This window comes from Chionomys nivalis, chromosome 5 (genome assembly GCF_950005125.1).
Source record: "Chionomys nivalis chromosome 5, mChiNiv1.1, whole genome shotgun sequence".
Taxonomy (NCBI): Eukaryota; Metazoa; Chordata; class Mammalia; order Rodentia; family Cricetidae; genus Chionomys; species Chionomys nivalis.
Window position 1 is genome coordinate 69,341,089 of NC_080090.1, and position 27,094 is coordinate 69,368,182.

Genomic DNA, 27,094 nt, shown 5'->3' on the forward strand with positions numbered 1-27,094 from the left:
AAACAAAAAAACAAAACAACAACAACAACAAAATGGAGCCGGGAGTAGTGGTGGCACATGTCTTTAATCCCAGCACTTGGGAGGCAGAGGCAGGCAGACCTCAGAGAGTTTGAGGCTAGCCTGGTCTACAGAGCAAGTTCCAGGAGTCCCAGGACAGCCAGAACTGTTACACAGAGAAGAAACCCGGTCTCGAAAAACCAACCAAACAAACAAACAAAAACTTTAATTATTCTTTTGGCTTTTCAGATACATGCTAGGTCATTACTTTAATAAAATGCACTAACAGATGTTAGGTAGAAATGGTCACATCTGGGCCATGTAAAGCACCATTTCAAATCTTCAGGAGAAGGAAAAGTAGTATTGATTCAAGCTCCCCCAAAACCTGTCTCACAGGCCCATCTCATTTACCCTGTTTAACTCCTTTAAGCGGAATATTTTGTGCATAAGAATAGTACCAATTAGTAGTTGCCTTGGGAATTAAAAAAAGGAACTACAAGACCAAGGGGAGTTTGCAAACAGAAACTTACTGTGTTAAAATACAAGAACAACTTCACTCAGGTTTGTGGCTAGAATTATTTATATATATATATATATATATATATATATATATATATATATATATTTAGCTGAATGGGTGATAAATGTTGAATTGCCTGCGTCCTGAAGCCACTTTGAATTATAGGTTTCTTTGGACCTTTCTACAGTTTTAACTTAACTTGATTCTTTCAGAGAAAAGATGACATATCTCACACATAACAAATAAAGATCTGACCGAGGATATCTTCTGTTAGTACATTCACGGGTAGTGGTTAAGCCCCGAGCTATTCCAGTCTTCTGCCTACCTTTTATTTTTAATTTTGTTTTATTTTCTTAAGCCAAGTTTTCTAAGAAAACAAAAACAAAACCTGCTGGTTTCCTGTCAACGGATTGTTATATTTGCATTATGTCTAGCTTCTTTTTTATTGTTTATTTATTGTGTGCATGTGTGTGTGCGCGCGCACATCCATGAGTGCCACAGGCTTGTCACAGAGAAAGTGTAGGTGTCAGAGGATAATTTTAGGGAGTTGGTTCTTTCTCTCTCTCTACCATGTGGTCTTGGGGATGGAACTTTGGTAGTTAGGCTTGGTGGAAGGCATCTTAACCTAAGTCACCTTGCTAGTTTCCTAAAATTAGACCAAACTCAGGACAGCCAGAGCTAGACACACACACACACATACACACACACACACACACAGAGAGAGAGAGAGAGAGAGACACAGAGAGAGAGAGAGAGAGAGAGAGAGAGACAGAGAGAGAAAGAGAGAGAGAGAAACCCTGTCTCAAAAAATAAACAAACAACAAAACCAAACAAAAGACCAAACTGGGGAGATAAACAAAATCCTTGCTATGCAAGCAATGAGGAACTGAGTTTTGATCTCCAGCACACAGGTAAAAGCTGGGCAAGGTGATATCAAATCCCCCAAGCAAGCAAACAAAACAATAAGGAAGAGGTTGGAAAGTCTACATTTGATGACAGAGTTTAATTTTGAAAAGCATAACTTTCAGGAAATCACCCAAGTTATAGAGTAAAATTTCTTGAAGTGGTTTTCATAGCAACCAGGAACCTAGAGGTGACATCACCTTGGCTAACATTGTTATTGCTCACCTATAACCGCACTTTTCCTCCTGAACTCAGCTCAAGTATTCACTGTCCTTGTAGGTGTGTAGAATTGGGTAGCTGGATGTAGATGTGTGATAATTGGTGATCTGGCCAATGGAATGTGATCAGTGATTTGTACCCCTTCCAAGTTAAGGCTTTGAAAATATCTGATTATTTTTCACCTACTTTCCTTCTCTGCTGCAGAGAACGGATTACTGTGATGACTATTTTTGATTGTCAACTTGACTACATCTAGAATTAACCAAAACCAAAATGGAGGGGCACTTTTGCTTAATATGGAGAGAAAAGATCCACTCTCCGTCCCTCCCTGAGACAGTTTCTCTGTGGCTTTGGAGCCTGTCCTGGAACTCACTCTGTAGACCAGGCTGGCCTCGAACTCACAGAGATCCACCTGTCTCTGCCTCCAGAGTACTGGGACTAACGGTGTGTGCCACTCACTGCTCAGCAGGAAGATCCACTTCTAACTAATCTGTATCTTTGAAGTAGGAACACCCACCTTTAATCCTGGGCCACACTTTCTGCCTGAAGCCTATTTAAGGACATGGAAGAAGGAAGCTCTTGCTCTTTGCCTGCTTGCTTTTGCATCATTAGCAAATTCGTTCCTTCCCTAGCATTAGAGCCCATTTCTTCAGGATTCCTGTGTGTACCGAAGACCCACTGAGCCTACCTCGTGGACTAAAGTATGGGATTCTTGGACTTTCCCTTCATACGCAGCCTTGTTGAATTAGTTGGATCACAGCCTATAAGTCACTCTAATAAATTCCATATATATATATAGATAGATAGAGAGAGAGAGAGAGAGAGAGAGAGAGAGAGAGAGAGAGAGAGAAAGAGAGAGAGAGAGAGATTCAGTCTATGAGTTCTGTTACTCCTGAGATCCCCGACTAATACGACACTTATGGCTAAGGGACGATGGCGGCTCTGTCAGTGTGGTCCCTAGAGAGACGGGCACAGTAAATCTGATCCCCACTAAGCACCAGGGATGAGCAGGCAATGAACTGTTGATGTGTTGAAGCTGAAGGTTTTAGAGATGTTTGTTGCTAGATGCCAGAACATAACCTTTCCTGTTTGATCCAGTCTGGGAGGACTCAAGCCAAGCTTTGTTGGAGGGAAGAGATAAAATAGATGAAAGAAGTTACACTAATCTGCCAGAACTATCTCTCTATTAAAGGATTTTAGCCTAAGGTCTAACTTTTTAAATAACTTTTAATCTAAATATCACATAAGTTTTCTATTTTTAAAACAACCCTATTGTGACTAAGTATGATATTAAACTCATCCCTAAAGTTCCTGTGCTTTCTGTAAATGATCACTTTCCTCAGCATTAATGGACTCGCTTAATCTAGTCACACACCATGATTTCCAAGAGCATCTGAACTAGAGCAAAAGTGTATTGGCATTTCCTTTGTATTTTAATAAATGAAGTTTGCCTGAAGAGAGTCACACAGCTCCACTGGTCCGCTTTACAGACCAGTCAGTGGTGAAGCACTCCTTTAATCCCAGCCCTAGAGAGGAACATAAAACAGGAGGAGACAGTCTTGAGGCACGGTCTCATTCAGAGATTCCTGGAGGCAGGATTGCCATTTCTGATTGAGGTAGAGGTAAGAGCCAGTGGCCGGCTGTTTTGCTTTCCTGACTTCCAGGTTGAACCCCAATTTCTCTGAGTTTTTATTAATCGTGCTTCACAAAAGTTCTAAATTATGAACATTCTGCGGCAGAGGAGCAGAGCGTCTGTCGTTATTCCGAAAACATTCACATCTGAGGAAAGCGTAACTGAAGGGCTTTTTAAAGTCAGAGAATTGCTAGAATGGACGAATAAACATGAAGGCTAATTTTTTTTTTGTTTTGTTTTTAACTTGATCACATCTGGAATCAAGAAAAACCCAAGGAGCTGGGCACATCTGTGAAATATTGAAATGCTGAATCATCTGAGGTTGTGGAAAGGACATGCAAGCAGGAAGCTTTTGCCTTTTTCCAGTTTTTCCTCACCCTCACCAGAGCGGTCCTGTATCCTGCTGCTGATTTGCTAATATTAAAACCTCTTTCTCTGGGATTCCAACACAGACTGAAGACCAGTAGAGACATCCAGCCTCCCGGACTGAACAACTAGATTCTTGGCCTTTCATTTCGGAGATTGACTGTCACTGTTGGACTAGCTGCACCACTGCCTGTGAATCACCCTAATAAATTCCCTGTTAATTTTCATAATACATATATTTAATATATTCATTCTACTAGTTCTGTTCCTATAGAAAACCCTGAATAATACAATAGGAAAAATTTAAGCCACAGAAAAGAAATGCCATAATGTTACTGGAAGCTATACGCCAGCTGCTCAGTTTCCACCGCAGTCTATTCTTTAGGCTGCCAGTGCCTTCCCATCTGTTATTCTTGGTTATTTTTTTTTTTCAAGGTTATCTTTTCAATGAAACATTCTGAAGTTAGGAAACTTTTTTATTTGTTACTTCTTTAGGTCAGAATGTAAATGCAGGTATTACTGAACTTCTTGTAGGCTAACTGGTTTTGTTTGGGGTAAAGAGGACTAGACTATCCATAGCTACTTAAGTTCTCAGGTTCAAGTTCTGAAGATAATACATGATTTCAAAGAGCCAAGGAGGTTGATATAAACAGCAGGAAGGAGGGCCAGTAGGAACAAATGCTAGCGGGCGCCCAACCATACATTTCCAGAGTTGAAGGTCACTTTCCTTAGATCTTGCGAGTTTACTCAGCAAAGATGAAGTGTCTATTAGACTGGGATGCATGGCAGCCAAAGTCCAGAAAGTTCTGCCGCTGAAATCCTGAGGATTTCTAGTGCTGGGATGAGTAAGAGGACGCTGAAGTCAGGGGCTAGGAGTCCAAGTCTAAAAACCTCAGTAGCGGGCGGGAAGGCGCAACCTGTGGGCCCAGGCAGGCCGAGAAAGGCTCCAGGTTGGGAACGCAGACAGAACGGAGGCGCCCAGGGCAGCAGGCTCCGGCTGGGGGCTGCGCCCGCGCCGGGGGCGCCCGACGTGGTGTGGCCGCGGGCGGGGGCGGGGCCAGGATGTGGGCGTGGCCTGGCGCCGTCTGGCGGTGGGGGCCTGCACGAGGCACGCCCCCTCCCCTACGCCGGGGGCCTCCCCGCGCGGTGCACGTCCGCGTCCCGCGCCTCCGCCTCCTCGCTCGCTCCTTCCCGCCCTCCCCGCAGCTCCGGCCGAGCCGGCTTATTCCCCCCCCCCCCAGTCTCTCATGAATATTGAGCGGCCCCTGTTGTATTTCCCGAGCTCCATTGCGGAAGCCGAGGCTCGCCATATTGTGCGGCGGCGCCGGCGGTTGATCCTCGAGTCTCGCTCCGGCCGCGGCCAACGGAGCCCCGGGTTGGGGCAGAAGCCGGTGAGCGGGGCGGACGGGACGGCGAGGGGTGCGAGGGCGGGGGGCGGCGGCAGGCAGCGGGGACGCGGGGCTGGCTGAGGCCCGAGCGGCGGCGGGGCTGGGGGTGTGTGTGTGTGTGTCCGCGGGCCGCGAGGAGCCGTGAGGCGATGGCGCCGCCGCCCCCGGTCGCTCGCTCGCTCGCTCGCTCGGCCGCTCGCGGCCCGCCCGGGAGGGCTCATTGTTCGCGACCCGTGAGCACCGGGCTGGCGAGGCGTCGGGAGTCCTTCCCGTGGAGCGCGTTGGCGCCGCCGTCGGCTTACGGCTGCTGGGGGCCTCACGGGCGGCTCCGGAGTGACACGCGAACTTCCCCCCGGGCTTCCCCGCGGGACCGGGAGGTCCTCGCCGTGGGGGCGGGGCGGGGCGCCTGGGGTAGACAACCCTCCTGCCTTCGGTACCCAAGATCTGGTCCCCGGCCCCACATTCCTGGAGAGCCGCTCCCTGCTCCGGAGTATCTGTTGCTGCCTCGGAGAGCCGCGGGCTCACCCCCGAGGTGGCGTTGGGGGAGGGGGCGGCTCGGTCTGTTCTGGCAGCTTCGCGTTTTGAACCCGGGACGTTAGTGCCGAAATCCTTGATTCCCTGTCGACTCCCCAGCCCCGGTCCTAGTGGTTAGGATCATTTCCCTGCTACAGAAGTCGTCTTCGCATTCGCAGAGATACTATTGGTAAAAAAACAAATCGGTCTTGCAAACTTTGAGGTTCATTCCGATTATTTTGCCCACTAAAATAACCGGGTCATGTCCCCCAATCTCCTTCGGGTGTCTTAAGAGACTGTCGGAAGTTTGTATGCTTTGTAACGTGTTGTGAAGATGTCAGACTTCTATGCGGTGCGTGAAAAGTCTTAGATGTGCATTAAGCATTTTTTAGTACTATGCGGTTCTTTTGAAATAAAAAAAAGGAGGCATAGTGTCAGTAATTGAAGCTGATCATTTAATTAAAAGCACCATGGGCCGTTTGCATTAAATTATTTTTTGTAGTTCCGAGATAATCAACCAGAGTGCTTAGTGGACTTGGTAGTTAATGTTTTTAATTGTTGAATATTATAATAATTCAGATTGATAGCAACCCATTCTATAAGCTGGCTTCTTAACTCCATATGTAACTTAAGGCAATCCTCCTGTTTCACCTTTCCAAGTGTTGAGATTACACATTCAATACCTCAATTTATATTTTGTGTCTTAAATTGAAATTTGATCCTTTGATATAAAGAACTCAAATGGCAGCAATATTACTCCTGGATATACCTCTTTGCCCTCTGAAGTTTGTACTTGTCATAACCAACAGGTATCTTTAGTGAAGTCTTGATGGGACACATAACCAATTATTTAGGAAAATTACTGAAAAGTATGTAACATTCCTTTTTCTAGGGGTACCACAGCAAATATGACTTTTTACTTTTTCCAAGTTTTCTTTAATAATTTCTAAATCACCTTTGTGGAATGCACACTTGACATTAGTTATAGATGGAGAATGTAGACACGCATCTGTAACCTAGTCTTCAGGAGTGGAGACAAGGGTGTTCCAGAGTTCAAGGTCATCCCTGGCTACCTAAAGCCCAGGGTGGGATCCAAGAGACTGCCTCGACAACCAAGCAAGCAAAGACCAAACCTCTAAAAGGAGCTGTTAGGAAGGATAATTGGCTGGGTCTTGCCAGTCTTTATATTTGAAAATAAATAAGATAATGGTCCTCAAATTTGCTGCACAGAAAGCCTCAAATTAGAACAAGTCATATAACAGATAGTTCAGGCATGCCAAATACTGGGAATTTAGTGGGCTTTGTTATTCTTGTTTATTTTATTATTTTTTTCTGTGTATCATTCAAGACAGTGCATATGTAGAGTATATAGAAATATAGACCAAGTCAGCAAACATGTTTGAATCTCATTAGTCTGTCACTGGTCGTAGGTTTCTGATGTCAGACCTATACTCTTTAATCTGACTTACTCAAGATTTGTGTTCATATTATGCAGTTTGGGAATAAAGGTGATGCATGCCTAATGAGTAATATATAACTAGATGTTTCAGGGACAGTTTAATCTCTATATATTAGCAAAGAAGCATAAGTCCTTCTAGCAAGAGAAATGAGTACACATTAAAATGTACTTTAAGTGGGGCTGTAACGGCACACACCTTTAATCCCAGCACTTGGGAGGCAGGGGCAGTCAAATATCTGGGTTCAAGGCTAGCCTGGTCTGGTCTACTGAGGCTGTCTAGGACAACCAGGGCTATCCAGAGGAAAAAAAGGACTTTGTTAAATTATGGTAATGCTTCTAGTATGACTTAAAAAGACTTCACCTCATAGTTTGAAATGACTCGTTTTCTTGAATTCTGGAGAAATGAAAAATGTATCATAGTTTGAGGTGGGATCTCCTTGGATTCCTGGAAGTCCTGCTGGGGCTGCAGGTCTGACGGTATAGCTAGAGTGTTGGTACTTTCTGGGTCAGTCAGCAGCACTTCCCTTCCACTAGCTTTACCACCCAGTTACATACCCAGCCCCAGTTTGTAATCTAGAGAGGAAGAATGCTTGAGATCGTGGACACTCTCTGCAAACATACAAACCTGCTGATTGTTAACTAGTGTTACATAGCTTGAAATATAATCATATTTTAGTTGCTTGATTTCTTGCATTCATTTGTTTGAAATTTTAGTAGTTTATAGACCATTAACTTGCATTTGAGTAGGAGTAGTTTGAGTATAAAGGCACCTTAGCACTCAGTCCATTTTCTCTGTCTGTCTCTTTCTCTTTATGGTTTTTCGAGACAGGGTTTCTCTTTAGCTTTGTAGCCTGTCCTGGAACTTGCTCTGTAGACCTGACTTGCCTCAAACTCACAGAGATCCTCCTGCCTCTGCCTCCTGAGTGCTGGGATTAAAGGTATGTGCCACCACTCCCTGACCAGTTCATTTTCTAAAGGTCCTTATTCCCAGCATTCATGAGTGCCCAACTTGTTGCCTAGGCCACATACATTCAGGATAGCTAAGAATGGGACCCAACAAGTTTGTAGATGACAGCATCTTGTCACAATGTCAAAAGGTTGGACACTCAGTTGGATGGAATGGTGCATGCCTTTAATTCTAGCACTTAAGTAGTCTGAGTTCCAGGCCAGCCTGGACTACATAGTGAGACCCAGTCTCCCAAGGGGGAAAAATACTGGACACTTGTGGATCTGGATTCTGTGGGTCTTTGTTAGTTCAAGAACTACCTCCATCAGGTGTGTATAGTTTGGTTTCACATAGATGTTTTGACTTTGTAATGAGACCCATTAATTAGAAATTAGCTGTACTTTTGTTCACAGGCAGTAGGTAGCTAGATACTGAGTCCTTGACTGTCTGTGGGTGTTCTGTTACCAGTTTTGTTCTGAGTAGAGAAACTCCACTAGAATTCTTTTTTAAAGCTTTGTGGGTATTTGGCAGCTAAGTGGATGGGTATGATGGGTAGGTAGTTTGTCTGATTAGATGTTGAGCTGCTTTGTGCCACCAGAAGTTCCAAAGAAAGATTCCTGTGTCTTCACACATGTTGAGAATGAATTGCTTCTACATAGCTGCCATTTGTTAAAATTTTAAAAGTTAGTTTATGTGTATTAAATAGTGAGAAATCGCTTTAAAAGTTAACTTTAGTTGAAATATTTAGTGAAGGCATGCTAACTAAGTGGTAAGTAGCAGGCAGATTAAAAAATGTCTTAGGGGTTTCTCTTGTTTGCTTTTAACATGTGTTGCTTAGGAGCTCTTTTGAAAGAAGCTTTTTTTTCTATGTTGTAGAGTGGAGTTGTGATTTTATTTTATTTTATTTTTGAGAAAGGTCTCACTGTGTAGCCCTGGCTGGCCTGGAACTCCCAGAGATCCATTTGCGTTTTCCTCCTGAGTGCTGGGAATGAAGGGCTGGGCCACCATGCCCATCCTAGTGGTGGAGTTTTGTTTTGTTTTGTTTTTATAATGAAGAAATTAGAATTCAAAGTTAGTGTGTAAAATTTAAAAATTATGCTTGGAGCCAGGAGCATAGTTAAGCCGTGGGGATTGTGTTTAGCGTGTAGAACTCAGATTTAACCCCAGCACTGAGAAAACCAGCTTGAAAGTGGTAAATTCAGGCTTGCTTTAGTGCTGGATCTAATCGTTAGTTTTTTTCCTTGAATGATAGGGGCATATCTGGACCAGATTGGCAGCAAAAAGAAACCAAACAACCCCCCCACATGTAGCAGCCTTCCCTCCCACTTAGATTGAGAACAGTGGAGTGTAGATCAACTCCCACCTTGTCAGCAGTCTGCCTGTGCTGTAGTAAAGAATGGAGTATGTTTGAACTGTCCTCACTTTTTATTTCTTCTTTATTCCAAAGCTGGATGGCTTGGATTACAAACAAAAGTTGAGTGACTTTTTTGTTTCTTCTTAACAGAAACAAATGACTTGATTTCAAGTTAGCCTTTTTTTTTTTTTGTGGATTTTCGAGAAACTCCGTAGCTTTTGGTTCCTGTCCTGGAACTAGCTGGAACTAGACCAGGCTGGCCTTGAACTCACAGAAATCTGTCTGCCTCTGCCTCCCGAGTGCTGGGATTAAAGGCATGCGCCACCACCGCCCGCTTCAAGTTAGCCTTTTTAAAATGGATTTTATAAAATAATCTCATTTATTGAGGCAGCAAGGTATCTCAGATGACAGCAGTTAGAGTCACTGGGTCTAGAGGACTGGAGTGCTCAGCAGTTAAGAGCACTGGCTTCTCTTCCAGAAGACCACAGTTGGATTTGGACTCCCAGATTCACAGGGTGTATCATAACAAGGTGTAGCTCCAATCCCAGCAGATTTGATGCTCCGTCTAGCTTCTGCCAGCACTATATGCATATATACACATACACATAGGGAAAACATCCATCTACATATATACTAAGTCTCAGTAAAGAATACTAGCTTCAGTAAGAACAACATATTTAATATTAGGAAGTTGGTTAGATGGTTATAAAAGCGAAGGAAATGTTAATAGCAGTTAAACCTTATAAGGTTTAAGAAGAGGGTCCATGCCGGGCGGTGGTGGCGCATGCCTTTAATCCCAGCACTCGGGAGGCAGAGGCAGGCGGATCTCTGTGAGTTCGAGGACCAGCCTGGTCTACAAGAGCTAGTTCCAGGACAGGCTCCAAAAAAACCACAGAGAAACCCTGTCTTGAAAAACCAAAAAAAAAAAAAAAAGAAGAGGGTCCATGAAAATGGAATTGTAGAGGTCAGCTGTTTACAGAAAGGTGTGTGATGGCTGGTTCTGGAAGTACCAAAGGACGCAGTTTCTGCCACTGCGGCCAGGGCCGGACTACAGTTTCAACTTAACTGCAGCCTTTTAAAAAGAGACCCATTCCTGTTTTCCAGTCACCATTCTCCTACCTTTAGTAGCAAAACTTAGCAGAAACCCTCCTGACAGAGGAACCATGAAATTTGGGTGAAGAATTTTACTTTGTCTCCATACACTGGTTTAGGAGGGTGGTTTAGAATTGACAGTGAATAAAAGACCTGCACAATGGCACATGATAAAATACAGTAATTTTAATAGGAAAACTCTGCCTTATCTTCTCTTTCAAAAAACATTCATCATTTTTTGTTGTGCCAGACTATTTTGCTAGGAATTAGAAATAGAAAAATACATTAAAGGGCTCTGTCCTTAAGGGGAATTGACAAACCACTGTATGGTGTGTTAAATGCAGTAACAGATGAGTGATGTGTTTTGGGAGCCCAGAGGATGGGAGCAGCCAGCTTCCTGTTCCTCTCCTTAGCTAAGCTTAATGACTAGCATTGTTTTTATCCTATGTTCAGATCAAATTCACCTTTATTTTCTTTTTGTGTCTGTTGCCTCGTATGAAAGCTGTTTTGGTGAGCATTCTCAATTTTGTCACATAATTAAGTATTTTGTACCTTATCCATTGAAATTGTAAACACTTGTTTCCTTATACTTTAAGTCTTGTACTGTGTATATAGGTGTTTCCAGGATTTTTTAGTGGATAATGGGAATAAGCTGTTGGAGACATGTTTCCTCCTTCCTAGATCATTCAAGAATAGTTTAGTTTTTCTGGATGTAAGAGTTCACTTTAGTTCATTGAAAACAGTTATAACACTGGCAAATGATAGAAAAGCAACTTTAGATTTCTGATTTTAGAACTAGGAAATATTTTTTAATGCCCCCCTCAAAAGACTTTTTAAAACCTCTTTCTTAATGCTATTTCTGAAAGAGAAAACAAGTTCCTCGTTTGTTTTGACAGATTTTATCAATTCTCACTTCTTCCTTCATTGTATTGGTGACTATTACTAGTTGGCTACTGTGAAATGTGTAGATCCTATATAGTACTTTGCTTTGATTTTTCCGCTGGTTTCTTCCGCCACACACATACCATATTGATTTAAAACTAATTGTTTATTTTTTAAAATACGTATATCTCCATGTCAGTAATTGCATTAAGCTCTCACTATTTACACTGTTTTCTATGCGGAATTTAATTTAGCACATGAGGGCTGTCTTGGAACTCAGCCAGATGTCTTCTCGAAGGCTTACTATATATTACTGAAAGGGTAGTGTGTGTAGTAGAAGGGAGCTTCAAAGTTGGCAGTAAGAAACTTGATTTGTAGGGCTAGGGTTCCAGCTCAGGGTAGTGCTCGCCTCCTTTGCCTAAGGCCCTAGGCTCAACCCCCAGCCAACTCTTAGAAAAGGCGGTGAAGGGAGAGGCTTACTTACTTGGTTTCTAGGTCTGACTCCAACTACAAGCAGATCTTGGGTGTTCTGAGTGTGTTTGTGTATTCTTGTGTCTATATGCCAGTCCATTTGACCTGATGATTAATCATTTGTAAAGATGATAAGAGATAATGACTTTTGAAAAAAAGTTAAAAAAGCCAATTGTAAGAAAAGAGAGATCCATTTATCTGTGGCTTATACCCTATCTTGGTGTTAACTTTGACTAAAGTTTATTTATTTTTGTTTTGTTTTTTTGAGACAGGGTTTCTCTAGTTTTGGAGCCTGTCCTGGAACTTGCTGTGCAGATCAGGCTGGCCTTGAACTCACAGAGATTCACCTGCCTGGCAAGGGCTGGGATTAGAGGCAATGACTGAAGGTTAAATTTCCATATTTGATAGACAGTTGTAAGGATTGAACAGGAAGGGGAGGAATTGTAGATATACTGTGTTGATGATGCTTTTTTTTTCCTCAGAGGTGAGGGTTCTTCATCAGATTCTTAGTGGGAGCTACAGACAGAGAACATTAAGAATGTTGGGTTTGCAGGATTTTTTGTTAAGAAGTGGAGGGAGATGGTGGTGATTTCGGCACCGAGGAATGCTGTGGCAGGAATAGCTTCAATTTGAACCACCATTGTCCCTGCCCCCTCCCAAGTTGAAGAGTGAAAACTCTAGTGTCCAAAGACCATGCTACTGCGTTATTGTAGCCTTTTTCTCCCCTGGACTGTCCAGGAGTAGTCCCACCCTAGCCTTTCCTCTTTGAAGTGGTCTCACCAAATCGCTCAGATTTCTTTTGAGCTCACTTCAGCCTGAGGACTGGGATTACAGGTCTGTCCAGTTTTGTATATGAATTTTTCTTTTTAAAGATTTACTTTTATTCTGTGTGTATGATTGCTTTTGCCTACATGTAGATATGTGTACCATGTGCATGCCTAGTACTTAAGGAACTGAGGTTAATTGTGAACTACTTGTGACTTCTTCACTTCTGAGCTATTGTTTAAGCTCCCATAAATATGGTATATTGTGTATAGTTTTCTCTTAGTTTTGTTTGTTTATGGTTTGTTAGTTTTTAAAAAGGAGCCTGACTATGCACCCCTGGGTCCTGGCTGTCCTGGAACTCTGTAGATAGAGCAGGGTGGTCTTGAATTCACAGAGATTCACCTGCCTCTGGGTTTATAAAAGCCTGGGCTGGGGCTGTTAGTCATTGGGAGGCCTTAAAGGTGTGCATCACCACACCAGATTTAACTCTGTCAAGATCACAAAACTTCTGGCAGTGGTGGCTCACTTGGTGAACCATCTGAGCATTTGGGAGGTAGAGGGAGGCGGATCTCTGAGTTTGAGGCCAGCATGGTCTCCAGAGCAAATTCTATGACAGCCACAACAGTTATACCGAGAAACTCTTTCTAAAGAGGGAGAGGGATTGCAAAACATCTCTGGACATTGTAGGCTAGTCTGGATTACCTAGTAAAATTCTTTGCTAAAAAATTAAAGTAGAAGGAAAAAAAGTTTATAAAAGCATGGGCTGGAGCTGTTCGTCATTGGGAGGTCTCTTGCCTTACGTGCATCGGGGTTCTGTCCTTGTAGCAGCACCAACACACGCCTGATGGTTAAACAGCTTTGCTTTAGTAGGTAGGCATCACAAAGTGTAAACATATATACGTGGTACACGTACTCTAATGGAACTTCTTTCAGTTTTTCCACATTACTTTAAGACAGCAATTCTCAACCTGTGGGTCGCATATCAGAAATCCTGCATGTCAGATATTTCCATTCATAACAGTAGCAAAATTATAGTTAGGAAGTAGCAATGAAATAATTTTATGGTTGGGGTTACCACATGTGAGAAACTGTATTAAAGGTCGCAGCATTAGGAAAAAGGTTCGAAACACCATTTCATAGACGTTTAGACCTATGGATTCATTTACTTAAAGTCACAATTTCAGTTTACCAACCATGAGAATTTTTTTCCTGCTTTTGTGAGCTTTGATAAACCGCAGATTTTTGGATTTTTGTTCTTAACTGTTTTGGTTTTTTTTTTATGCTTCCTCTTATAAGCATGTGGGTTTTATCTGGCCTTTACAACTTGGAGCTCCTTTTGCTAAATGAACATTGCTGCTATTTTGAGACAGGATCATAGTCAGTAGTTCATGTTGGTCTGTAACTTGTGTAGCCCAGGCTGGCCTCAAACTCAAGATGCTTGTTATTTTTAGTGATTTTTTTTTTAAAAAAGAATCCCTTCTTGCAGCAAATATTTATGCTAATAGCATTAGTACCATGGCAGTCCTGTTGGGTGTGGTGGTTAGGACAAGGACTGAATCATGCCTCTGAAGATTACCGTGAGTGATGTTATTAAACATCTCTTTCTTATTTATTAAGTGAAGTCAGTAATTGTATTTACTTCATGAAACTCTCAGAATTAAATGGGATTTCAGATAAAGTGGTAAGCAGTGTAAATAAATATTACCTATAACAATTGCCTATAACCCATGCTGGCTTCTGAACTTTAGATCCTTCTGACTCAGCCTCCTGAGTGCAGGGATTACAGGCCATATTTGGTTTACTTGGTAGCAGCATTATTCCCTAGACTGAGAGTAAGATATTAAAAATATGACTTTTCTCTTTCCAAAAGGGCTATTTTTCCCTTTAGTTTTTTTTTTGTTTTTTTTTTTTTTTGTTTTTTTTTTTTAATTCAAAGAGTTTTTTAGGTTCCATTGTTGGTGGTGGTTTTTCGAGATATAGGGTTTGAGGTCCAGACTGACCTCAGATTCAGAGGTCTACTTCCTCCTGCCTCACAAGTGCTGGTATTAAAGGCACGAACCACCACACCTGGCTTCGGTTATTCTCTTGTTACAAATACAACTTTCTACAAGGAACTCCATCTTTATTTAGCCCAGGTTGGCCTTGAATTTAATATGTAGCTAGAGCTGCTCTTAAACTCCTTTTCCTCCTTCCCCTCCCTCCCCTGCTCTTTGATTGTAGGTGTGAACCACTATGTTTGGCTTCTGAGTGTAGATTAATGTGTTGTTTGCTTCTTTTTGGCTTGCTTTGGAAAGAAAAGATGGATGGTAAAGGTTGTAATAATGGTTAGTGTATTGAAGCTGAACAAGGCTGTTAAAGGTATATTCATTATATCAGCTTAGGAGAATGAGGCAAATTCTGTTCCTTAGAGCATTAAAAATGCTTCTGGGGCTACTTAATATAAATTTATAAATAAGGAAACTAGATCTTCAGCTAAAGTGTTTAGCCTTAGTTCACCCTAGAACTGAAGCTGGGCTCTTTCCATTAGCATGGAAAGTTTGTCCTTGCTCCTATTTCAGTAACCAGTATTCCTGTTATCAGATTGTCTCCACCTTGTGGCAGCAGCATTTTACAAAGCTGAAAACTGCTTTTGAGGGAGAGGCGGGAGAGGGAGGAGAGGTGTTTTTTATTAGCATTTATCTAATTATTAGTGTGAGTGAACCCCCTTTTTATTATTATTGTATATCTTTGGAGAAATATCTGTATATCAGTTATTTGCCTATTTTTAAAAAATAGCTATTCGTTTTATTGCTTTTAGTTTTTGTTCTTTAATGTATCCTATATCCTAGACGTTAATCCTTTACCAGATACTTTCCAAATGTTTTCTTACATTTTGTAGGCTACTTTTTCTTTCATTCTTGACAGCATTCTTCTGTGATTTTGATACCCCACAGTATTGCAGAATTCAGTGTCAGAGATAGTTTGTGTATAGTAAGATTTGGGTCCAGCATCATTTGTCTGCGCATGGGTACCTGAATATTCTCAGTATTTGTTGAAAAGATTAATTTCTCCCTTCCCCATTTGAATAATCTTGGCTCCAAGACTGTGAGCTATTTCTCCAACCCACATCATTTTGAGAAATGTAGGTTCATGCTAAATTTTAAACACAAATTCTTTTTTTTCCTTTCTCAACATTATATTGATTATTCTAGGTTTCTTGAGATTCTGTATGAATTTTGAGATGGGCTTTTATGATTCTTTTTAATGATGTTTTTATTTATTCATTATACTTATTTATATGTATGTGTGTGAGCCTTTATGCAGGTGCTCTTTGAGGCCAGAGGTGTCAGATCCCTTGGAATTAGTGGTATAGGTGGTTGTGAACTGCCTGATGGTTCTGGGTACTGAGGTCTGCCAGAGCAGTGAGCACTCATGACTGCTAAGCCATCTTTCCAGTCCTGAACTTTGTGATTATTTATTTATCTATCTGTTTATGTGTTTATTTTGGAGGGGAAGGTGCTCACTGAGGTCTTGAAAGATTGCATTGTATAGTGCCAGCGAATGGTGGCACACATCTTTAGTCCCAGGACTTGGGAGACAGAAGCAGAGAATCTATCTCTGTTAGTTCAAGGCCATCCTGGGTTACCTGAGATTGAACCTGTCTACAAAAGAAACAGCTCACACAAAGGTGATCCCAGCACTTGGGATTCCAATACTAGGGAGGTGGAGACAGGAGTGATATGGCTGGGCAGAGAGAATATAAGGCTTGAGGAGACAGGAGCTCATTGCAGTCTGAGGCAGAAGTTTTAAGGTGCAGTCTGAAGCAGTCAGTCTGAGGATTTGGTCGAGGTAAGAGGTCATTTTAGTGACTGGCTGCATTGCTTCTCTGATCTCTCAGCTTTCACCCCCTAATATTGACTCTGGGTTTTTATTAAGAACATTTAGAATTCAGGCTACAGTGTTTTGTTTGTTTGTTTGTTTGTTTGTTGAGACAGGGTTTTTCTTTGTAGCTCTGGCTATCTTAGAACTTGCTCTTTAGATCAGGCTGACCTCAAACTCAGAGATCCGCCTGTCTATGCTTCTTGAGCGCTGGGATTAAAGGTGTGTGCACCAACCACCAGGCTATACTTTATTGTTTTTCAAGACAGGGTTTCTCTGCAGTTTTGGAACCTGTCCTGGAACTAGCTCTTGTAGACCAGGTTGGCCTTGAACTCACAGAGATCTACCTGCCTCTGCCTCCCGAGCGTTGGGATTAAAGGTATGCATTACCACTGCCCGGCTTATACTTTTTTTTTAAATTTTTTTTTTTGGTGTTTTTTTTTGTTTTTGTTTTTGTTTTTTCTTTTTTTGTTTTTCGAGGCAGGGTTTCTCTGTAGCGTTTTGGTGCCTGTCCCGGAACTAGCTCTTGTAGACCAGGCTGGCCTCGAACTCAGAGATCCGCCTGCCTCTGCCTCCCAAGTGCTGGGATTAAAGGCGTGCGCCACCACCGCCCGGCTAAATTTTTTTTTAGTGATTTTGAAAGTATTGATTTTTGTTAGTGTTGCTTAAATTTATTTCTGAGTAATGCACCATTTAAAACTGGAAAATGAAATGGGTCATTGGGTAATATTTGTTACTGTGAACATCAGTGTACCTATGCATTAAAATGTCTCTGATGCCTCTAAGTGATATTTTGTAATGTATCTTTGTGTCTGTGTTTCACTGCTGACTGGAATAAAGTTTTCTGGTAGAAGACCATTATTTTTCTATGCTTAAAATTCAACCCAGGGCCTTATATTTGCTTGGCGAGTGCCCTGGATTATTGTGCATGTGTGTGAGCCTGTGTGTATGTGACTGTAATTGGAATTGTTTTATTTCCTTTTCATTTATTTTTTATTCTTAGTGTTTTGAATTTCTGTTCAACTGATTTTATTGGTTCAGTTTTTATAGTTCAGTGGAATTTTCACTTTTCTTCATATCAGATGATATCATCTGAACAGAATTACTTTCTGCTTTAGGTGCCTTTTATTTCTTGTCTCTTTAAATTTTTTTTTGTCTGCTTGGTTTTAGAACATCTACTAGTATGTTTAGAATAGAAATTTGCAAAAACACTATTTCCTGTTTTACCTTTAGCATTAGCACCTACACAGTCACAAGTTTGGGAGCCCTTTATTATTTTCTTCCGCATTTCCTATATGGTATATATTTTAACCATCCTTGGTTTTCCCCTATCCAGCTGATTGTTGCTAATAGCTCTAATACCATCATTTTTGTCTACTGGAATGTTAATGTTTGAGTGTTTTGATTAGGACTTCTGCCTTTCTTAAATTGTCTTCTACTTTGGCCAGTGTTTGTTTTGTTTTGCCTACACTGCCAGTCTCACCACATTATGTGCTACGGATCTTTCTTACGTGTAGGTTCTCTTAAAGTGCTCTGGTTTACATTTTCAACTTTGCTACCTGCTATTCTCCCTACCTCTTTTGATACAGTTCCTTTCCTTTTCTGTCTTTGCAGTAAGGTTGTCCTCAAACTCCTGATTTTCCTGCCTCAGCCTCACACACACTGGGATGGAAAGAGTACACTGTCATGCTGAGTTCTTGGCTCAGTTCATAATGAATGCCCTAGTATGTCCCACCTTGTCAGGTGCTGCTTTTGATTATTTTTGTTCTCTGGCCTTTCTTTCCTCACTTAGTTCTTAGTTACCCTTCTCCAAGGAGGACTCCATTCCTCTAGGGAGCTTTGTCGGATTTTTATTCCTCCCTTAATTCATGCCCTTGTGTTATTTATCAAGTTGTGTGAAAGCATACATTGGTGTTGTCCTGTCCATTAGCCAGTAAGTAGACGCCAGTAAGTGGACTATTGGAGCTTGTCATTTCCTATCACAGTGTAAGCCTCTACTGAAGGTTTACTCACTGTTCTTTATTATGACTCTGCTAAAAATATGGTTGGGTAAAGGGACCAAAATAAAATTAGATTGCAACTGAGATAGCTAGTACTGACCATTGCATGACCATTGTAGGTGTATCCTGAAACCACAGAGAAAGACAGAAGTGAGCCATCAATAATGTATCTTTGTGTAGAGGCTTAGCATTAGAGGAGAGGAGATAGGGTCTACATTTTAAATGAAACTTCCAAAGTCTTTATTATTTAATTATTTTTATTATCATTTATTTTCCTTTTAACAAATAATATTAAAGGGTCTATCAATTCTCTGAAAACAGGCCGGGTGGTGGAGGTACACACCTTTAATCCCAGCACTCGGGAGTCGGATCTCTGTGTTTGAGACCAGTTTGGTCTACAGAGTGAGTTCCAGGACAGCCAAGGTTACATAAAGAGACCCTGTCTTGGGAAAAACAAAGAAAAAGACAATTTAATACTGGATAATAAAGATTTGGAAAGGGGGCTGGAGAGATGGCTCAGAGGTTAAGAGCATTGCCTGCTCTTCCAAAGGTCCTGAGTTCAATTCCCAGCAACTACATGGTGGCTTACAACCATCTGTAATGAGGTCTGGTGCTCTCTTCTGGCCTGCAGGCATACACACAGACAGAATATTGTATATATAATAAGTAAATAAATATTTAAAATAAAATAAAATAAAATAAAGATTTGGAAAGTCGACCTGAATACTTTCTTCTCTGTGTTTCATAATGTGTAAAAGAAATACAATAATTAGGAATTCGTGATACTGCTTAAGAAGTACAGCTAAGGGGCTGGAGAGATGGCTCAGCGGTTAAGAGCATTGCCTGCTCTTCTAAAGGTCCTGAGTTCAATTCCCAGCAACCACATGGTGGCTCACAACCATCTGTAAGGAGGTCTGGTGCCCTCTTCCGGCCTGCAGGCATACATGCCAGATAGAATATTGTATACATAATAAATAATTTTTTTTAAAAAAGAAGTACAGCTAACGCAGTAGTAGTTCAGATGAGTGAGTGTTCCAGGTGTTAAGTACAATAAGCTTTTCAATAGAGAAGTGAAGAGCACCTTCTTTGTCTTTAGGAGTCTGCAGAGATTGGTGTCTGGCTTTAGATTACCGTGCTGAAGGTTGTATCTATGAGTGACAGTCACTGTAGGCAGGGTTACGATAGCACTTGGATGCGTACTTGGAAATTCTTATTCCCTGTGTAAATTTCTAAAACCTATCATCTGTATCTTGTAAGCAAACATTACTTTAATTATGGAAGAAATTGTTTGCTCATTTGCATGTTATAAAATACAATGAAAGAAGTAAAGGAAAAATTTAGAGATGGGAGAATGGATTTGAAGTGATCTTTATTTTGCTGTATTCAGGAAGAAGAACACTAACCATGGAATAAAAATGATGAATGTCTTGTTTTTTTTTTTTTGTTTTTTCGAGACAGGGTTTCTCTGTGGTTTTGGAGCCTGTCCTGGAACTAGCTCTTGTAGACCAGGCTGGTCTCGAACTCACAGAGATCCGCCTGCCTCTGCCTCCCAAGTGCTGGGATTAAAGGCGTGCGCCACCACCGCCCGGCTGATGAATGTCTTGTTAAAAATAGAGGAAGTTCTATGTTATTTTGTAGTGCTTAAAAGAGTATATCAGACTATTGAAGGAAACTGTAAATGGGATAATGTAGAAATGATATTTCCTGTTGTCTATTTCATAGTACAAAGCTAAAGAAAAGTAATCTTATGCTGGATAGTTTTAAGTGCTATTAGTGGAGAATCAGTTATATCATTGGTGTGTTAGTTTTTACAGGTGTTAGGAAAAATAAACCCCAAGTATATACATATTACATTCTCTGAAAGATATGTTACTTTGCTCAGAAAGAAGACCTTTGCATATATAATAAAATTAATAGTTTTGAAACAGTGGGCCTGGGAATGTCAGTACATGTTCTTAATAAGAATGGGCCGCTGAGAGATTAGAGCAACAGAAGAGAAAGCAGTGTGACCACAGAAACCAAGATTGAAATGATGTGGCCACACACCAAGGAATGCATTTACCCAAAGTTAAAAGCAATAGCAGATACTTCCATCAAGGCCCCACCTACCTCCTGATGCGCTTTATGCAATCCAAGATAGATACGAATGGGGCCAACACAAAATCAGAGATTTATAGATACAATTTTTTTTTTTTTTTTTTTGGTTTTTCGAGACAGGATTTCTCTGTGGTTTTGGAGCCTGTCCTGGAACTGGCTCTTGTAGACCAGGCTGGTCTCGAACTCACAGAGATCCGCCTGCCTCTGCCTCCCGAGTGCTGGGATTAAAGGCATGTGCCACCACCGCCCGGCTAATTTTAAAACTCAATTCTGCTGTTCTCCAGTGTGACTTTTGTAAGTGACAGTGTAAGCAGAGACTGCTTTTAACGTTTCCTGGCCTCTCAGATCTGAATAATCAATCACACAGAAACTATATTAATTACAACACTGTTTGGCCAATGACTCTAGCATATTCCTAGCTAGCTCTTACATCTCAAATGAACCCATTTCTATCAATCTGTGTATTGCCATGAGGCTTTGGCCTACCGGTAAGGTTCCTAAGGTTCTGGTGTGTCCTTCGGCAGCTACATGGCGTCTCTCTGACTCCACTTAGTTTTTCTTTGTATGTCTGTTCAGATTTCCTGCCTGACTTTGCTCTGCTAAGCCATTGGCCAAAGCAGCTTTATTCATTAACCAATGGTAATAAAACATATTCATAGCATACAGAGGGGAGTCCCACATCAGACATTGTCAAAAAGATAATATTCTTGTGAGAAAGAGTAACCCTGCCAACACCTTGATTTGTAGAACTTCTGGCTTCCAGACCTATGTGTATGAGAATAAATTATTGTCTTAAAGCACTAAATGTGTAATAATGTCTTACATCAGCAGTCATTCTTTTAAGTATAAATGAATGTTTCTAAATAACCTCATTTACTCAGGGTCTTTCTGTTTTAAAGGAAGTATGATTTATTGCTTACCTACTGAACTGTAGTTTTATTTCAGGTGCTGTAAATAGATTTCACAATTTAAGCACCTGGTAAACATTTGTAGGCATAAATACATAAGAATTTAGCTCAGAAAGCCGGGCGATGGTGGCGCACGCCTTTAATCCCAGCACTCGGGAGGCAGAGGCAGGCGGATCTCTGTGAGTTCGAGACCAGCCTGGTCTACAAGAGCTAGTTCCAGGACAGGCTCCAAAGCCACAGAGAAACCCTGTCTCGAAAAACCAAAAAAAAAAAAAAAAAAAAAAGAATTTAGCTCAGAATAGAATATAGTTTCTTTTTTGTTTTTTCGAAACAGGGTTTCTCTGTAGCTTTGAAGCCTGTCCTGGAACTAGCTCTTGTAGACCAGGCTGGCCTCGAACTCACAGAGATCAACCTACATCTGCCTCCCGAGTGCTGGGATTAGAGGCGTGTGCCACCACTGCCCAGCAAGTTTCTTTTAAAAAATACTTTATTCAGTGTGGAAGCTCCCTTGTTACATATTCTCCCTGCTCTAGTAAGAATATAGTATCAGCTCTTGCCTTCGCACCTTTGTTGTAGAAGTATATGCTTGAGGCTCTTATCACAGAACTGAGTTATCTATTTACTCTTTCAGCAAGAGGCAGGGTCTCCCTTCAGGCTGGTTTATTCAGAGTGTAACTAAAGGTTAAAGGTTATATGGTTTCTCTGTGCTGTTAGCCTAGTGTCCATTCTGTTGGGCAGCAACATACCTTTCCTATATATATTCTAATGTTCCTAAAAGATTGAGTTTGGAGGTTGAATCATTAGCCCAAGAAACATTTTAGAAGAATATCTAATGTGAAATATTAACTATAACTGTAACTATAACTGTTCCCTTTAACTTTCTAAATACTGCATTTAGTATTAAGCCACATACAGGCTGTTAACACAGAAGATGGATAAATCTGCCCTGATAACTTTTGTTTGTTATAGAGTAAGTCTCCAATTAGCAGCCTTGAGTCCACCTACCAATTTATTAATTTTTTTTTAAATCTTCATGGGCAGAGTCTCACAGGGCCCTGGCCAAATGTACAGTTTGCTGTGGAGTTCAAGGATGACCCTGTTGTGATCTTTTTTTCCTCCATTTCCTGAGTGCTGGGGGTACTGGATGGGTCGCAGTAGTGCTGGGGAATTGAACTCTGGGTTTTAATGAATTTTTTTTTTTTTTTTTTTTTTTTTTGGTTTTTCGAGACAGGGTTTCTCTGTGGTTTTGGAGCCTGTCCTGGAACTAGCTCTTGTAGACCAGGCTGGCCTCGAACTCCCAGAGATCCACCTGCCTCTGCCTCCCGAGTGCTGGGATTAAAGGCGTGCGCCACCACTGCCCGGCCGGTTTTAATGAATTTTAAGTAAGCATTTTGCCCCTCAGGTTACATCCTGAGCCCCTCGATGTAACCACTAAACCTTTTGAAGATTTAGTGTGGAGTTTTGATAAGTTGGGGGGGGTGTTAAATAACATTTTCCTGATCTTTTGCATGTCAGAGGGTGAAGAAATAATACTTCTTTAAATTGAAATACATAGAAAAGATGCTGTCTTTTGGTTTTATGGAACGTGCTGGGCACTTTATATGAACATTTTATTAAACTTTGCCAACGACCTTACAAAATATTGATTCCTATAGATTATTCCCCCCAAAGCTGTGGACGTGGCTGTGGCAGAGAATACTTGCCTAGTATTTGGGAAACCCTGGATTCTACTTTTGATACCACTTTAAAGGAGGGCCTGTGTGTTTTGGACATTGAGACGTCCATCTGTGACAACCATAACTAGTAACTGCTAGAGGTGGGAGGCAAAGTCAAGAGGGTTACCTGTGCCTTCTGTCTGCCTCATATATCATGTCATAAAGACCTCTCTAAAGGAGGCTCATTGTCCTTACTCTAGGATAATTTTGGCTTAGTAGATTTAATTTTTGTAACAAAATCTTGAGAACAAGTATATGCCCCTGTCAGAATTCTATATATTAGAATCTTGAGGGTTGAGTAGGAAATTGTTGGTTTTTTTTTCACATGAACTCTTGGCTTCATGTGAAATTCTCCTGTAGGCTTGATTGAAGCTTTTTACACCCTTCAGTGGGAATTTTTAACTTGTGATAGATTACAAATGCCTGTATATTTTTCTGTTTGTCAGGTATTATAAAAATGAACATTTATGTAGAAAAGTGGTGTTAGTGGTTAGGTTCATCAACTATGCAAGATTAACCCATAATGTAGTTGAATAAATACAAATCTAACTTTTCACTAAATGTGTTTTTAATTGGAAAACATTTAGTGAAATACTTAGTTTCTAAGGCAATGTTTCTCAGCCTTCCTAATGCTATGACCCTTTAATACAGTTCGTCGTGTTGTGGTGACCCACAACCATAAAATTATTTTCGTTGCTACTTTATAACTAATTTTGCTACCGTTAGGAATTGTAAATATCTGTGTTTTCTGTTGGTCTTAGGTGTGACCCTGTGAAAGGGTCCTTAGATCAAGTGGTTGAGAGCTGCTGTTCTAAGGGAAACATGGGAAGTTTTCATTTCTAATGTATTGTTGGCCCTAATGTGTGTTCATCTCCCACCCCCAGTTTAGGACCCAACTCAGAGCCCTATGTCTGTTGGGAAATTCCTCCCTTTCCTCTTCTCTCTTCTCATTAATTTGTTCAGGCTGCTTTGAGCTTAATTCAGTAGCCTAGTGAGGCTTTGCATTCAAAATTCTCCTGTCTCTCAGGCTTCTTGGTAGCTTGGATTATATGTCTGTATTCAGCTATTAGATGTACATTTGTTCAGAAAACATAAGTGTTTTCAAAAATCTGTTACTGCTCTTAATGCCTGAACTAAAGGATAGTAGGAACTGTCTTCTGTGTAATGATATGACAAACTTTTCATATTGTATTCATATTACCTTGAAAGAAGATGTAAGACTTGTAGAGTGGGAGCAGGTTAATTTACAGCAATGCTCAGCTCCCTTTTGTTTTAAGTCTTCCCCCAAAGCAGTGCAGTGAGAACTGATAATTTGGTAGACAAAGAACAGGTCCAATTCCTTCCCTAGAAAAGGGCGAATGGTTTTGATCTCTAACATAAACAGATTCTCAATGGAAGCAGAATGGATTCTTAATTTTTAGAATGTAATAGATGTTTCCAGGCAAGACAATTAGACAAGATTTAGGAATTATAGGGCTGGAGAGATGGCTCAGAGGTTAAGAGCACTGGCTGCTCTTCCAGAGGTCCTGAGTTCAATTCCCAGCAACCACATGGTGGCTCACAACCATCTGTAATGAGATCTGGCGCCCTCTTCTGGCGTGCAGGCATATATCGAGGCAGAATGTTGTATACATAATAAATAAATAAATCTTAAAAAAAAAGATTTAGGAATTATAATCACTCAAATGTGTGTAGTCTGGAATTTCATCTCTAGAGAACTTTTTTGTTAAGGATAGATTTTTTTTTCTCAGAAATCCCTGTCTAAAAATAAAAACATTTCTGTTTATTATTACATCTTTTCTCTGAGCCTCTTATTTTTTTCAGTGTCCAGTTTCTTCATCCAGTTTCTTCATTTGATAAGATAATACATTGATTAAAAAATAACTTAGGGATGTTTTTACACAGCTTCTGGAGTGGTTAAGGTAATGCTGACATGTGTTGTTTTGGTAACAGCAGTAATTTCAGTGGCTGTCTCCCACACAGCCTGCTTTAATTTGGTTGCACTGTTACCTAATTCCTTGGTTTATTGTTCCTGTTTATTCAGGTAATGCATTTCAGTGAAGTTACACGGGGATAGGAGGTGTTTTTGTCAGTGGGTAGTTTTTCAAGTTACAGTAGAAGAAAGAGTCATTCCCCACCCCCCAAGTATAATGTACTTTATTTTGTATTCAGCCTACTTTGCAGTAGCCTAATTTCTAGTAGTCTGATTTCTTTACATTCCGAGAGAAAAGTTGATATTAACTTAAGTGATTTGAGAAATACTGCTTTTTTTTTAAGTGGGGGTGATTTTTAGGTGGTTGGACTTTTAAATTTGCATGAATAGTGTCATTTTGTGCTACAGCTTTTATTATAAGTGTGTTATAGACATGTATAAATATATGATACGGTTAGTACCAATTAATGTATAGATTTTTGGTTCTATATACCAAGTTAAGGAGTAACTTAAGCTATTGTGTACTTGTTTCGTGTTGGTTGTACACCTGTGTGCAGGCCTAGTTAGAACCCAGTCGTACTCTCAGCGCCAACTATACTTGATAAGCAGAGTATAACAAGCAGCTGCTGAGTCAGCTTTTGCTTGCAAAAACTGAACCCTCTGCAATTCCTTCCCTGGCATGATGACTTTGGGCCAGATAAATGCCTTTCTTAAACTCTTTCTACCAGGTATTTAGTGATAAGAATACAGATGTAAACATCAAATTAAATGTCTAGCATACATTGGCAAACAGGCCCACTTCAAAAGGGAGGGATGAGAGGTTATCAAGGAAGAATTGGTTCAAAGCAAGACTATTTATTTAGTAGGGTAACATTAAATCCTATAGGCCCATGTCTAGCATCTAGGCATGTAGCATTGTTATTTGAGCTCCAAAGGTATTGGACAGGATAGGCTTTTCATTTGCATCCCATATGGTCTGATTCTTGGGCATGAGCTTCACTTGAGCTACCTGTAGCATTCTTTTGTAGATGTTCCATGTTCCTGGCAACTCCAGTATCCCAGGGTTTTATACATTGCCCATTGTGTATGTGGCTGCCTGCATGGATTCTGACCCTCCATTCATTGATTGCTTGACCTTCTAGGCCTTTCTTTGAAATCTTAGTGGAAGTCTCCATGACCTGGTAGTTTGGTACAAAGGCACAGTGAGGTATCAGGTATGTCACCAGCTGTACTTGTATCTTGGTTGGCTTAGACCAGTGGTTCTCAACCTTCCTAATGCTGTGGCCTTTAATGTAGTTCCTTATATTGTAGTCACCCCCAACCATAAAATTACATTTGTTGCTACTTCATAGCTGTAATTTTGCTACTACTTTGAATTGTTTTTTTAAAAATATTTATTTATTTATTTATTTATTTATTTATTTATTTATTTATTTATTATGTATACAATATTCTGTCTGTGTGTATGCCTGCAGGCCAGAAGAGGGCACCAGACCCCATTACAGATGGTTGTGAGCCATCATGTGGTTGCTGGAAATTGAACTCAGGACCTTTGGAAGAACAGACAATGCTCTTAACCTCTGAGCCATCTCTCCAGCCCCTACTGCTTTGAATTGTAGTATAAATATCTGTGTTTTCTGACAGTCTTAGATCCCTGTGAAAGGATCCTTTGACACCACCCCCCCCAAAAAGGAATTGTTACCCACAGGTTGAGACCCATTGCCTTAGACATGGCTACAAGTGGACTCAAGTACTAAGGCTTCTGAACCATGAAAATTAATTCTGTTGTTTTCCTTGTTGGAGTATGGCACTATAGAGTCTCCCCAAGGGAAAAACCTTTCAAATGTTATAGTTTTGCATCCTGGAGCCTGCACTGAGTAGGTAGGCTTTGCCAGTTCCTGAGATGCTCCTAAGGTTATCTTTTCTACTATTCCAGAGTAGCATGCTTGTGACTTAAAAGGATAAAATCTCAAATAAAACGCCCCATTTCTGTCCCTGCAGGTCTTGCTGTGTAGACCAGGCTGACTTCGAATTTGCTGCTGCCTCCCTCACGCCCTTTATTTTATTTATTTATT

The 27,094-nt window shown here is 40.9% G+C and overlaps 1 protein-coding gene across 1 annotated transcript in view; it reads left to right on the forward strand.

The window, feature by feature from the left end:
• Positions 1-4,890: 4,890 nt before the first annotated feature.
• Rnf2 (ring finger protein 2) overlaps positions 4,891-27,094 on the forward strand; it is a 33,924-nt gene continuing 11,720 nt past the window's right edge. Inside the window, exon 1 of the mRNA XM_057770796.1 lies at positions 4,891-5,029. The gene's annotated coding sequence lies outside the window, so the exon portion shown is untranslated. The remainder of the gene's footprint in view (positions 5,030-27,094) is intronic.